General features: G+C 42.2%; 1 protein-coding gene across 1 annotated transcript in view; it reads left to right on the forward strand.

The window, feature by feature from the left end:
* Window positions 1–15,267, forward strand: part of LOC126198781 (post-GPI attachment to proteins factor 2-like) — a 120,597-nt gene that overhangs the window by 63,353 nt on the left and 41,977 nt on the right. The window lies entirely within an intron of this gene.

The raw sequence follows: 15,267 nt of genomic DNA on the forward strand, positions 1-15,267 counted from the left end.
TATAACTTTTTCAAATGTGAATCTGAAAGCGAGACTTCTATTTTTGACATTTTGAAGACTCAAGAACAAACTGCAGAAGCACGTGTCAGCAAGACAACTGTACAGAGAATAGTAAACAAGAGTGTCAGAGCTGTAGAAACACCAGGAAAATTTTGTTTTCATGTCACCTGGAAAGCATCACAATCACAAGAAACCTGTAACACAGATAGATGGTTTTGACAAGGATATTTTAAAGCACTCCATGTTTGAAATGTATGTAAGAAGGGAATGGCTGACATCACAAAAACTCATTACAGTTATGCCTGAGCAAATTGTCTTCAAAGATAATGCTTCTCAATGCAAAGAATTTTAAGACATTGGTTTCAAATGTGTTAAGAAGAGAATTTTTAATTGAATGAAGTGACATAGATTGAGCATGAACCACGTCCCTTATAATGATGCACTATGCAAGATGAGGTGCTAGTTCTACTGTGTGTTACCTTGATGAGACATGGGTGAATTAGAATCATTCCATGAGTACCTGCTGGAAAACGAGTGATGGTACTCCTGGTTATAAAGTTCTCATAGAAAAAGGTTCTCAGATACTTATTCTGCATGCTGGCTCTTCTTCTATTTTGGTTCCTAAGGGTAAACTTGTATTTAGGTATAAGAAAAAGAGTAGTGACTACCATTCAGAAATGAATGCTGTCACTTTCAAGAAGTAGTTCACTGGACAATTCTTGCCATATCTTGCTTCAAAGTGGGTCAGTTGTAAATACCAGGCCAGTTATCATTCAGCTGTTACCGAAAAAAGACCAAGTATGAGCACCAGGAAAGGGGATATTGTACTCTGGCTGAAAAATAAAAATATCCTGGACACTATAAGCCAGACTCATGCTGAACTGTTGCAGCTCATTAATTTATAAATGTCATGCGACAGAATCTACAAATTTTACTTTCTGCATGTGAATGTGGTCACACAGTTTTGCGTTTACCCACATATCACTGTCAGTATTATCTGACAGAATTAATTTGCACACAGCTTATATGCTATGTGCGGCGAAAACAAAACATTCAAGATAACAGACACTGAGATGATTGTGCTTGGAGCAGTAGATGACATCCCCCTCCAGTGTGGGCACACTGTGTGCAGCACACTGTGAAGTTCAAGAAATAAGACTTTGACAGGGAGGTGAAGATGGATAAAAGTCTTGAACCTATCATCCTCAATTTACAATCAGGTGGTTTGGACATGGACTCAGATAGCAGATAGTAGTAAGGTGTAGATGTTGAAACAAAGTAAAGTAATAATCTATCTTTGTTTTAAGACTCATGGTTTAAAAATTATTTTGTCAATAAATCAGTTGCATACATAGTACAGGACAAATTCCTAGCTTTTATTGATTGAGAATATGTAGCCTATGAAGTATTCAGAACAATGATGTTCAACACATTGCCCAAGGAGAAGTTAAGCTTTTCCCAGCATGTTGTATGCTCTAATTACTTGCGATAATGGAGCAGAATAAATTCATCGAAAACTCCAATATTTCAACAAGTAAACCCCTTTCATTTTCAAGGCACAAATTGGAAACTGCCTTAAAATGAAAGGGAAGATTACCTGTCAAGATATTGGTGGTCTTCGACATTATTGGTCAGCATTCTGTAAAGTTATTCACAGAAGATGGTTAATTATTTGCTTATTCAGTGGACCATAAATATATTCTCCCACTATAATGTCAAAAAAAGTAGTTGAAAATCATAATGCCTGTTGACACTGAAAAATATGACAAAATACTGACAATTTTTGCAATAGTCTTGTGCACTAGTCTTTGCTACCAGTAATTCTTTTTTATGCATAGTGAAACACACCCACATACATGCATTGTACACATTTAAAAAAAATATAGGGTGTAGAAGCAGCTGTCAAATAAATTAATTATATCTAAAAACAAAAATGATGTGACTTACCAAATGAAAGTGCTGGCAGGTCGACAGACACACACACAAACACAAACATACACACAAAATTCAAGCTTTCGCAACAAACTGTTGCCTCATCAGGAAAGAGGGAAGGAGAGGGAAAGACGAAAGGATGTGGGTTTTAAGGGAGAGGGTAAGGAGTCATTCCAATCCCGGGAGCGGAAAGACTTACCTTAGGGGGAAAAAAGGACGGGTATACACTCGCACACACACACATATCCATCCACACATATACAGACACAAGCAGACATATTTAAAGACAAAGAGTTTGGGCAGAGATGTCAGTCGAGGCAGAAGTGCAGAGGCAAAGATGTTGTTGAATGACAGGTGAGGTGTGAGTGGCGGCAACTTGAAATTAGCGGAGATTGAGGCCTGGTGGATAACGGGAAGAGAGGATATATTGAAGAGCAAGTTCCCATCTCCGGAGTTCGGATAGGTTGGTGTTAGTGGGAAGTATCCAGATAACCCGGACAGTGTAACACTGTGCCAAGATGTGCTGGCCGTGCACCAAGGCATGTTTAGCCACAGGGTGATCCTCATTACCACAAAGAGTGTCTTTCCGCCGTCCACCTAACCTTCATAACCTCTTAGTTCATCCCTATGAAATCCCCAAACCACCTTCCCTACCCTCTGGCTCCTACCCTTGTAACCGCCCCCGGTGTAAAACCTGTCCCATGCACCCTCCCACCACCACCTACTCCAGTCCTGTAACCCGGAGGGTGTACACGATCAAAGGCAGAGCCATGTGTGAAAGCACCCACGTGATCTACCAACTGACCTGCCTACACTGTGACGCATTCTATGTGGGAATGACCAGCAACAAACTGTCCATTCACATGAATGGACACAGGCAGACAGTGTTTGTTGGTAATGAGGATCACCCTGTGGCTAAACATGCCTTGGTGCACGGCCAGCACATCTTGGCACAGTGTTACACCGTCCAGGTTATCTGGATACTTCCCACTAACACCAACCTATCCGAACTCCGGAGATGGGAACTCGCTCTTCAATATATCCTCTCTTCCCGTTATCCACCAGGCCTCAATCTCCACTAATTTCAAGTTGCCGCCACTCACACCTCACCTGTCATTCAACAACATCTTTGCCTCTGCACTTCTGCCTCGACTGACATCTCTGCCCAAACTCTTTGTCTTTAAATATGTCTGCTTGTGTCTGTATATGTGTGGATGGATATGTGTGTGTGTGCGAGTGTATACCCGTCCTTTTTTCCCCCTAAGGTAAGTCTTTCCACTCCCGGGATTGGAATGACTCCTTACCCTCTCCCTTAAAACCCACATCCTTTCGTCTTTCCCTCTCCTTCCCTCTTTCCTGACGAGGCAACAGTTTGTTGCGAAAGCTTGAATTTTGTGTGTATGTTTGTGTTTGTGTGTGTGTCTGTCGACCTGCCAGCACTTTCATTTGGTAAGTCACATCATCTTTGTTTTTAGATATATTTTTCCTACGTGGAATGTTTCCCTCTATTATAACCATATCAAATAAATTAATTATTTTGATTTGAATTTGAAGTCTGTGTATTACATTTTTACCTATAATATTGTTCAAATCACAATAAATGGCAAGTATTGCAAACATTTCCATGATCTTGTTATTACACGATCATTGATCTGAGAAAAATTGTACTTAACATCTTCACAAAGCTGCTTCAGCTGTTCTTGCCTTCCACCGTCACATAGGCAGTTGGTGGACACAACCTCAAGACATGAAGTAATATTTCTCTCGTGTAGAGGACTGATTGAAATCAGTTTTAAAATGTATTATTACCTCATAGATATGAACTTTTAATACGATGTACTGAAGGCAAATGAACCTGATTGTTGTCCACAGCAACACAGTTCAGCAACATGTGCGTTCTTTGCCTGCTCTCTGCTGCCATGCATGCACAGACTTCATCCCCTGCTTGATTCCCTATTGATCTGCCTCTATTTGTGGAAGCACAGTCCTATATGACGTGGGCTATAGTGACCTGAGACACGTGCAACACAAAAGGGAAGTGAGAAAATGAATCAGACATGACTAATAACATGAAGCTCAAAAATGGATCAGCAAATTCTAACTAGATATGCTCATACTGCTCTGCTGCTTTGGGCCAAGGAGAAAACCACTGAGGAGCAACAGCTTTATGGGCCCGACATGTGGAACCATGGCAGACCAAATGCATGTGTACTGGAGGGCACTTTAACCTTGTGTCATAAAATGATTATATAGATGAGAAAAAGCAATTGTGATGAACAACTGTTAATACACCACACACACATACACACAGATAGGCAATACTTGACTCTGAAATGTTAGGTAAATATTATCTTAGGCCAAGCCTTGCAGTCTGCTCTCATGCCCAGCAAGATCGTTTTAATGCATGATTTGGCAATCTTAAGTTTTGGCAAGTAATGGAAAATTAAATAACACACACATTGAAATAAATGAAATATAAATAAAATAGTGGAAAGGGTTGCACTGTTTTGAATAATTGACTATAGACAACACTGAGGGATTTAGCTTGAATGAACTGGTGATTTATTCAGTCAGTAAAAACACACATTAACAGTTAAAATGGTGGCCCTACATACATTCATATATAAGCCAAACTAAACTCCTCGCGAACAGCCCATGAAGGCCCAACAGTACCGACCAGTCGCCATGTCATTCTCAGACTATAGGTGTCACTGAATGTTCATATGGAGGGGCATGTGGTCAGCACACCGTTCTCCTGGCCATATGCCAGTTTCCGAGTTGGAGCTGCTACATCTCAATCATGTAGCTCCTCAGTTTGCCTCACAAGGGCTGAGTGCACCCCGCTTGCCAATAGCACTCGGCAGACCAGATGAACACCCATCCAATTGCTAGCCCAGCCCGACAGTGCTTAACTGTGATCTGACGGGAATCGGTATTACCACTGCAGCAAAGCCGTTGGCACATTCATACATGGGTGAAATAAAATAATAGTCATAATCAGTTGCAATAAACCTTGTGTATTCGTGTATGTAAGTGCTAGCAGATTCCCCATATTCAGTGATCCAAAAAATAAAATGCCCCATTCCACTAAACTGTGCACAAAATAATCACAAGCTCACAAATAATTTAAGTTCAATATAATGATTAACATATCTAAACTCATGTAATCATGAGTAGATTCCAACAGGCTAACTAGCAATAATTCCAGATTCGCTGAGACTTGCAATATGTTGAGAATCCCAATTGACTCACAGATTCTAAATCCATTCACCTCAAAATTCTTCTAAGAGTGAATGAAAATTAAAATATTTGCACAGTCATTTGCCGCCTAAAATCTATCAAGTTATATGTTTATAAATCACACTAGTAACTCTCCAACAAGCATGTTACCTATTTGTCTGCCTGGAATAGAATGATAGCTCAACACGGAATTTTACAATGATCCCAAAAATGTGTAAAATGGACCACAGTTAAAAATATATACAGTTCACAAATACAACATAAATATTAAACGAAGCATTTTTCTTCAGTCCTTCTCAGACCATACACAGTGTCTTATGTCTAATATTTTATCGACAACTAATTAAAGCATGAAATTTGTCCACACACACACTCAGTATTAATGACAAAGAAATTGTTTTAATACCTGATAAATAGTAAGGATGTCCAGCTCAATTGAAACATCATTATGTGCTCTATTTAATGATGGATTTAGATTTTATGTACATATCAACACTTTCAAATGATGAATGTATTTCTATTATAGGCTGATTTAACATTTAATTATTTAATTAAGATATTACTTAATAAACTACACAGATGATACTTGGTTACATAAGGAAATTGTAAGGGATGACATGATGCTTTCATTTTCTCCATAACTGTGGAGAATCTGATTTTCTGACTCATTTGCGTAATTATAAAACAGAGGATTATAAAACACAGGATTATTCAATAAATAAAATGTATACACACGTGTTACTTTCATTGTTGATAGTTAATGTCCTCAGCTTTTATCCATCACCTTGTTCATGAAGATCACAAGACACATTCAGAGTTATTAGTTTATAATGGTTGTATAACAAAACATTTACAGTGCTGTCAATACCATGATTAAGCTGATGACATTTATTTTGTGTTATGATTAATCCATGAAACATTGTTTAACTTTAAAGTATTGCTAAGCAGATACTGTTTGCCATTTTCAGACAGCTACCATTTTTTTTCTATCTTAGCCATCTTCATCCTTGCTATCCAAATGCTGTCTTCCCCCAACCCAAGGGTCTTGGAAAACCATCCTTACCTTCCGTGACTTGCCTCTGCTCACCTCTCGCCAGCAGCTGTGGCCGCTCAGCCTGGCTCAGCCCAAGCTGTGCCAAAAATTACACTTTCATTGACTGTGCCCCTTTGGCAGCTTGCCAGCACATGTGCAGTGTCAAAATTAATATTAGGTCAGAATAGGCATTGCCACACCAAACATCTCATCTGGGACATGCTCCAAGTTTTCAGGAGGTGCAGCACTCACAGCCAAAGAGCAGAGGAATCAAGATAGAACAGCAGTCCTCGTCCAAGAACCACAACAGATTCCCATCGTTCAGGTGAAATACTGGTCTCCATGACCAGTAGGAACAAAATTCATGTCAGGAGGTGCTTCTGGCTAACTGTGTTCTACAAAGTGAGCAAGGCAGCATAACATTGGGTTCTTATAGGTGATACCCACAACATCATGCAATGTTACGGGAAAGATTGTATTCTAATCACAAAAGAGAAAACCATGTGATGATGGACACAACAAACTTTATTAAGTCTAGGACACAACTTACTATAATAGGTGCACTAGCCACAGAGAGGCGCACAGTCACAGTCCGATATCACTTATGCAAAGGTAAACATGTGACTGAATCCGAGCTGGCTGGGCTCATCTCTAAAAGTTCTTGGCCAGGCGCTAGAGTGGACGGACAATAGGCTATGTGCACATCTACAAGTGGTGACCTCTGACAGTTTTTAAACTTCTAGCTGTGTCTGCCGACTTCTGAGGTGTGGCTTGAGACTGCATGCCCAGATCTTGGGTGTGGGTCTATGTGGGCTACTACAATTCCTCCTCTTCCCCCCCCCCCCTCCTCCCCAGCCCTCCCCCCTCTCTTGGGGGGCCAGAGTGTTGCTGACCCCCAGGGCAAGTTGTGGATTGCTGCAATGTGGAAACAATGGAGGCCCTAGAGGTGAGAGGAGCGAGCAATGCCCAGTTGCTGGCGACCCAGGGATATAGATGAAAGTGGCCAACTTGGGCAGAGCCCCAGTACCCCCCCCCCCCCCCCCCCATCAGAGCACAAGACAACAGAACCAGTGACAGACAGCTTAGGTCAAGATCCATGATAATGTCCAGCAGCAATATTGAAGGTGGAGTTGACACCACTGCAGGCTAAGACTGCTGCTGTGACATAAAAATGGTGACAGGTATGCACTCTGGCTGCCACTGGAGTTATTGCTGGAGACTGAAGGCATAGGTGCTTCAGGCGGAGGTGCTGCCCCAAGTGGAAGGGGAGGATGGAACATTCGCAGTTTCCTGACAGCTGGGGTACTGGAGAAGACCAAAGTGAGTGGAGGGGTTGATGGTGAGATCACCAGGGCACATAGGTGATTTTGATGGTGCCAGACCTCCTGGCTCCCTGTCTGTAGGGTGTAGATGTGGCCACCACTCTGGCACACAGTGACTGCTGGTATCCAGCAGGGACTCTGACCATAACTACATGCCCAGACTGCCATCCCTGGCACCTGGTATGCCAGAAAGCAATGGCAGATGAGATCCAGGACAGAGGAGATGGAAGTAGTGCCTAGGCTGGCTCCCTCAAAGAAGCTCTCCTGTGCTGTGGGAACCAATAGGAGTTGTCATCTGATAGGCTGTTAGAAAAATAAATACCACTTCGGTGGGGAAGTCTTCCAGATACTTTTCATCTGGGTCTCAAAGGCATGAACCATATGCTTGGCCTCCGCATTAGATTGTGGGTGAAAGGGAGGGGATTGAACACAGTGAATGCCTGACCCCACACAGAAATCACAAAGTGCGTGAGACAGGAACTGGAGTCCGTTGTCAGAAATGAGGGTAACTGGAAGACCTTGCACAGAAAAAATTTTGGAGAGAGCAAGAGTACTTACCTTGTTAGTGGTTGAGGGGCACTGGACCGTGCATGAAAACATGTCAGTGACAATTAGACAGAACATTCAGAAATGGACCTGCAAAATCAACATGAATGTGTTCCCAGAGCTGTGTTGCTGACTGCCATAGAGAGGGCAATGACCAGCACATTTGGGACATGCAGTAACCTAGTGTTATGGCTCTCAGTGAATGCCAGGCCAGTTAATACGACAGCAAGCCAAGGCTTTGGTGCAGGATCATCCCCCTGACCCTAATGTAATAGCTGCAAAACCTCCTGCTGGGCACTCCTGGGAATAACGACCTAGTCATCTTTGGAGATGAGGAGACCGAGAGACGATGGTGTAAGACAAAGTAGCTGCAAAGCGGATCGGACCAGCAACCAGAAGTATGAGAAGACCAACCCTGTTGGATGAGGTGGACTACTTGTCTGAGGATGGGGTCAGCTACTGTTGTCTTGGCGACTCGGGTGCTAATGACAGGAAACCTGTCTACCCTTTGGCAGGAGGAGACATCCAAATGAAAACACATGAGCTCCTCCAGTTTGAACTCAGGGTTCAGGCCAATGGAAATCCAGGATAAGGTGTCCAGATTGGCGGGGCATCTCATAGGGTGAAAGTGAATGTCATAGTTGTATTTAGAGGGAAACAAGGCTCACTGCTGCGAGCTCTGGGCCGCCTCCTCGGGGACCTGCATGGATGGACTGAGGCTTGTGGTTCATTACTGGTCAGAATTTGGTGCCATTCAAGAAAATGCAAAATTTGTTGACTGTATACACAATGGCCAGAGCCTCCTTCTGACCTGTGAGTACTCTTGGAGCTATGCTGCACAAAGAGTTTTAAATGCAAACACCACCAGTGACTGCTTGGAGCCATCCACATTCTGATGGGCGAGGACTACCCCACACAATGCTGTGGGGTATCTGTAGTCAAAACCATTGGTTTGTTGGGATCAAAGCCAAGGTAACAAGACACAATGCTGACCAGAGGCACTCCTTCAGCTTGGTGAAGGACTGGTCCCATGCTGGAGACTTGACAAAGAGATCACCTTTTCTGTGAAGGAGATGCAGTGGGCACATGATGTTGAATTACCCAGGAATGAACCAGTGAAAATAGGCAATTTTATCTAAAAAAAAAAGAAGCCCTCAGTTCATGCAATGATGAAGGATGTGGCAGTTCTGTAATGGCTTGAAATACTCTGTATGGGTCAGACATCCTGCCTCAAGATGACATGGCCCAGATGTTCAAGAGGTGGTTGGAAAAATTTGAACTTCTGCAGACTGCAACACAGATCCATGGCCCTGAGTTTACAAAAGAGGGCCCAGAAGGTGTGCAGGTGGTCACTTGTAGTATGTCTTGTAACAGGATGTCATCCAAGTAGTTGAAGCAGTGCAGAATAAGGGACATGATCTGTTCCAAATAGTGTCGAAAAACATCAAGTGCACTTGCTACCCAAAACATCAACTATTCATATTGTTAAATGCTGAATGGTGTGTTAATGACCATGATATGCTTGGACTCATTATCCAGTTGTAACTGGTGATACACTTTGGAAAGATCAACTTTGGTGAAGAACTGACCCCCTGCTAACAGTTTGTCAGGACATGACAAGGAGTACGTGTTGACCATTGACTGGTGGCCTTAAAATTGCCATGAAGGCACAATTCACCAGAGGGTTTCTTAATGATGACAAAGGGTATGCACCATTCACTGGAGGAAGTGGGAACCACAGCCCTGAGAGAGGCAAGCTGGTCCAGCTTCTCCTCCTTGACTTTTGAGCAGAGGGCAGGGGAATCTGCCTAGCATGAAAAAAATCTAGGACTAGCTGACTGCTTCAAGGTTATGTAGGCTTGAAAGTGTGTGATACACCCTAGGCTTTTCAAAAAAATCTTCTGAAGTTCTGAGCACAGAGATTTCAAAGACTAATACAGGACCTCTGCAGATACCAACTGTATGGAGTCCATGACCGAAAAGCCAAAGACCTGAAAAGCATCAAATCCAAAAAGGTTTAAATGTGAACATTGTAGGTTAGGCCTTACCATGACTGTTACTGACATTAAATGAAACAACAAGTATACTGTTACCAGTCACAGTGACTGGTAACAGTAAACTTGTTGTTTCATGTAACAAAAAAGTTTTGCTGAGTTAGCATCATGGATGACAATAAGGGTAATAGATTTAGTCACTAATTTATGGATGACTCCTGCCATGAACTGCCCAAGTGAGAGGCTTTGCTGTTTACAATATCCCCTGAGGTACCTGTTTACCAGTGGCAACTGTGAAATGTGAGGTCTGAATATGTTTGGACATTAAGCAGGAAAACTGCCACACTGGTATCTACTTGGAGGCACAGCTGTAGCAAGGGAACCAGAACCTCAATAAAAAGCTTGTTGGTATTGTGATCAGGAACCAGCCCTGACAACAACTCTTCCTGAATATCCACATCCATGTTCTCTGAGGCTGCATTCTGTGCAGTTGATTGGCAGACTACCACAATGTGCTCCTTTTTCGACACTTATGACAGACAATCCAATGCTGGGGACACTCTGACCTGTTGTGTTTGGAATCACACAACACACACGGAGGCAACAGGAAGCAGCAGCTGAAACACTGTAAACAGGTTGTGCAGGAGCCACTGAATCAGCTGCTTGGACAGCTGTGATGCCATCCTCCCTAAATGCAGTGGACATAGGTGGCCCACACTGCACTGATGTGAAATCACACCAGGCTCCCAGTTTCTGACCATCAGCATGAAAGACTTCATACAACTGGGCAATCAACAATACCTATTTGAGGGAGGAGTTTTCTGATTGGAGGGCCCATTGCCTGACTTCCGTACCTGGGGCAGAGAGCAGATCATAACATCGTGAACTGTGATGTCTGCATATGACTCTTTTGACCTGTCTGTGGCAAAATGACACTTGTGTCTAAGACTGTGGAGGATTGCAGCCCAGGCAAGATAAGGCTAATGGGGCTGCTTCTGGCAGTGATAAAATTCAACCCTAGTGGTCACAACAGGTGTGTGGTGGTCATAATAGGGAGACAGCAATGAACATAAGGTGTCAAATGAAAACGAGGGAGGTTCCTGCAACAGGGTCAGCTGTCACAACAACTGACACAAGGTGGGGGTAATCTGTGACACAAACAGTGCACAACAAACCTCAGCACCTGTAATGTGGAAGGCTCAAAAATGCTGCCATAACCAGTGTTCGTATACCTCCTGATCTTCCACCGCCTCATCAAATGGTGGGAACTGAGTAGGAAATCGAGCTGAAGATAAAGATTTGAAGAACAGTGCTGACTGTGATGGATGAAATTCTGCTGTTGCTGCACAAATGTTTTAATTGGAGACTCCATGCCACAACAAAATGAGAAAAGGAATTGTACAACAAAAAACATGTCAGTATGTTCTAATCCCACAAAGGAACATCACATAGTGACAGACATAAAAAACTTAATTAAGTCTCGAACACAACTTATTATAATAGGTACACTAGCCACAGAGTGGCACACAATACTATTCAGATGTCACTTATGCAGAGGTAAACATGTGAGTGAGTTAGAGCCAGCTGGGCCCATCTCTAAAAGCTGTCAACTGGTGGGTAGAGTGTGCAGACAAGATGCTGCACACACATCCACAAGTGGTAACCTCTGACACTTATTGAACTTCTAGCTGCATCTGCTGACTTCTGTGTCATGCCTTACACGTGTGCACCTGGGTCTCTGTTGTCAATCTATGCGGGTCAGTACAGATTGGAGCATTTGAATGCAGCTCTGAATTGAGCTTGAAACAAACCAATTCATGTTGGTCAAAGGCCATGTCAGGTCCCATGGAAGATCAGAATTGCTTGTCCATATTTTCCTGTAATGTGACTGCTTCATAATGGACAGAGTAAAGAAAATTAGCCAAATAAAGCGCCCTTGGCCGTAGCTGATTGGTGGTCTGATCCAGTAATTGATGCTTGGGGCCAAATATGGTAAATGACAGGTGATCTATGTCTACATATGTACTCTGCAAGCCACTGTATGGTACATGGCAGAGGCTATGTTGTACTATTAGTCATTTCATTTCTGTTACAGTTGCAAATAGAGCAAGGAAAAAACAACTGTCTGTGTGCCTTCATATGAGCCCTGATTTCTGTTATTTTAACTTCATGGTCCTTATATTAAATGTAGGTTGGTGGCAGTAAAATTGTTCTGTAGTCGGCTTAAAATGCCAGTTTTCTAAATTTTATCAGTAGTGTTTCATGGAAAGAATGTTGTCTTCCCTCCAGGGATTCCAATTAAGTTCACAGACCATCTCCATAACACTTGTGTGTTGGCCGAACCTATCGGTAACAAATCTGGGGCAGCCTGCTTCTGAATTGCTTTGGTGTCTTCCTTTAATCCAACATGGTGGAGATCCAAAACACTTGAACAGTATTCAAGAAAGGGTTATACTAGTCTTCTATACAACATCTCCTTTACAGATGAAATGCATTTTCCTAAAATTCTGGCAATAAACTGATGGTGACCACTCACCTTCCCTACTACTGCCCTTAAATGCTAGTTTAATTTCATATTGCATTGCGACATTATGCCCACATATTTAACCGATGTGACTGTGTCAAGCAGCATACTACTAATGCTATATTTGAATGTTATGGGATTGTTTTCCCTACTCATCTGCATTAACTTACATTTCTCTACTTTTAGAGCAAACTGCCATTCACCACACCAACTAGAAATGTTGTCTAAGTTATCTTGTATCATCCTAAAGTTACTCAATGATTGACACTTTCCTGTACACCACAGCATCATCAGCAGACAGCTGCACACTATGTCTGCAATTTATTTGTGTAAAAGTGGTCCTATCATGATTCCCTTGGTCACTCATGATAATATCTGTGACTAGATAAAACTCCTGTCCATAAATGACCAATTTAAATTCTTGAATTGCCTAAATGATAGTGGGAGCCCACTGCTCTATTTGGAAGCAGCATTACTGAGAAGCGGGTAATTTTTTGGAAGCGTATGCACAGACATCAATAGGTGAAACAGTTGTTACTTATCTGAATTAAGAGAAACCAATGACATCAGCTGCTTCTGGGCTTTGAAATAAACCCATAGACAACAAATGGAAATTTTGTGCCAGTCCAGTCCTGGATTTCCAGCTTAACGTGAGTGATCGCCTTGACTGCCTTGGCTTTTTTGGGACGCTACCCATCTAACCCAAATTCCCATGTTACAACCCTGATTCTGACAAAAGCTCAGACAATTATTTCAGTGCAGATGCACATTACATCAGAGCTCCTATGGGAATCGGGGTGACCTGCCAGCAGAAGGAGAGTGGATACTGATGCTACTTGCATATGACAGGATGGGAGTTTGGGTTGAACGGGAAGTATATCAGGATAGCTGAAGCCCAGTCTGCCTTTGGCAGTGCTACGGTGCAGACATGTGACTTTGTTCCTCAGTGAGGCATAGCTAGTAAGTGTTAGTGTTCACCAAACAGGACTTTGCCAACACTGTGGGGTACAAGTCAGTTTCTACTACCAGCAGCAGACCAAAGATATGCATTGCCAATCACTGTGTGCACTTCAGTAGATCAATCACTCATTGGGTTTGCTTTCACTGGTTGGGGTGTATTTGCAGCAGAACTACTAAAACATACCCATTCAAGTTTTTCTTTTGCCTTACCCGTGACACGTTGCATGCCAACGGGGCCAAGCACTGCATCTGTGATGAAGGAAATGATATATATAGCTGAGCAACGACATTCTGCCAACATGGCCCATCACTGCTGATATAGTTGCTTACAGAGTTTCCCAGGCTACAGAGCAGGTGAGGGCTCTGCTGGAAGTAGCGCTGACATCCCATATGACAAGCACTAGGAAGCTGGCTGCCATGACATCTTCTTCCATTCAAAACAAATTTTTATTTGTGAGCTTGAGCTATGGATCCAGTTTTCTCAGTACTTGTTTATTCACTTCCAAATCAGGCGTAAGCCACACTATAGTGTTCCTGATTAAAGAGTCCATATAGTTCTGCCCACATGAACATTTATCCTTATAGGTTGGCAGCCCAGTCTCCATAAGATCAATGCAGATCCTTTTTTTGCTGCCAAATTTTAACCTGGATGCTATAACATGTTTCTTCTCTCAAAAAATGTTCTTGTAATGTATAAAATACTCTAGACCACTCAAGTTCTACTGGATTTGTTAATGGCTCTAATTTCTATATTAGACAATACAGTTCAGTATTTCCTGACAGAATATGGCTGCTTATCTTTTCAAGTCCAGAAATTTGACAAGCAAAAAAATATAACTTCATCATTGGTATTAAGCATTCCACTCTTCAGACTGTTCATTAAATGATTGAAAAACCATGTATGTGGGTGGTACAGGAGACATTCTTGCTACATTCGCTAATGCTTACACTGCCTGTAATACAGCTGTAGTTAGTTCTTGATAATCCAGAGTGATTTGTGTTTGTGATCATTGTTAGTGTTTCCTGTTTGAAAACCCACAATCTCACTTAAGTACAAAAATGTTCATTGTTCAGTGTGCACACAATATGGGTCCTGTGTCATCACCACTCTGCAACAGGCAAGCTACACACCTAATTAACAGAGGCTCACTGCAGTTTATTCAAAACAATAGATACATACAGGATACTCCTCAGAAACACTGCAAGACCTCTTATGTCCTTATCCCAAAGCAAAGTCCGACCATGCCGTATCAAAGTTCTACCTATAACAAATAAGACTCCACAATAAAAGCACCTCAATCAAACTGATAGCACACTTGCCACTTACTTCACAGACAGCATCACAACTGATTCAGACTGGTCCTGGGCCAGCTCGTATGCCGTAGTATGGGCCATTCCTGATGACAATTACCCTGTAGGTAATTGAGCCACAGCTGGTGACAGTAATGTTGCACTAGCTGTTCAGTTTCTTTAGTGACATTGGGTGGTGCCACTACACTCTCAAACATCACAATTTATTCCTTTCCAGATACTTTGAGAGCTCACTTAATAGTTCAGCTAACACTTACAGTGTTAAGTTATTTGCAACCAACATGATAAAATATGATCTAAATTCTCTACATTAGCATCAGAAAAATGTGTGCAATAACTTTTACTAGCATGCCATGATATGAATGTAGAAAGCATTTAATTGACAGATATAACACTATTTACATA

The sequence above is a fragment of the Schistocerca nitens genome, chromosome 8, assembly GCF_023898315.1.
Source record: "Schistocerca nitens isolate TAMUIC-IGC-003100 chromosome 8, iqSchNite1.1, whole genome shotgun sequence".
Classification (NCBI taxonomy): domain Eukaryota; kingdom Metazoa; phylum Arthropoda; class Insecta; order Orthoptera; family Acrididae; genus Schistocerca; species Schistocerca nitens.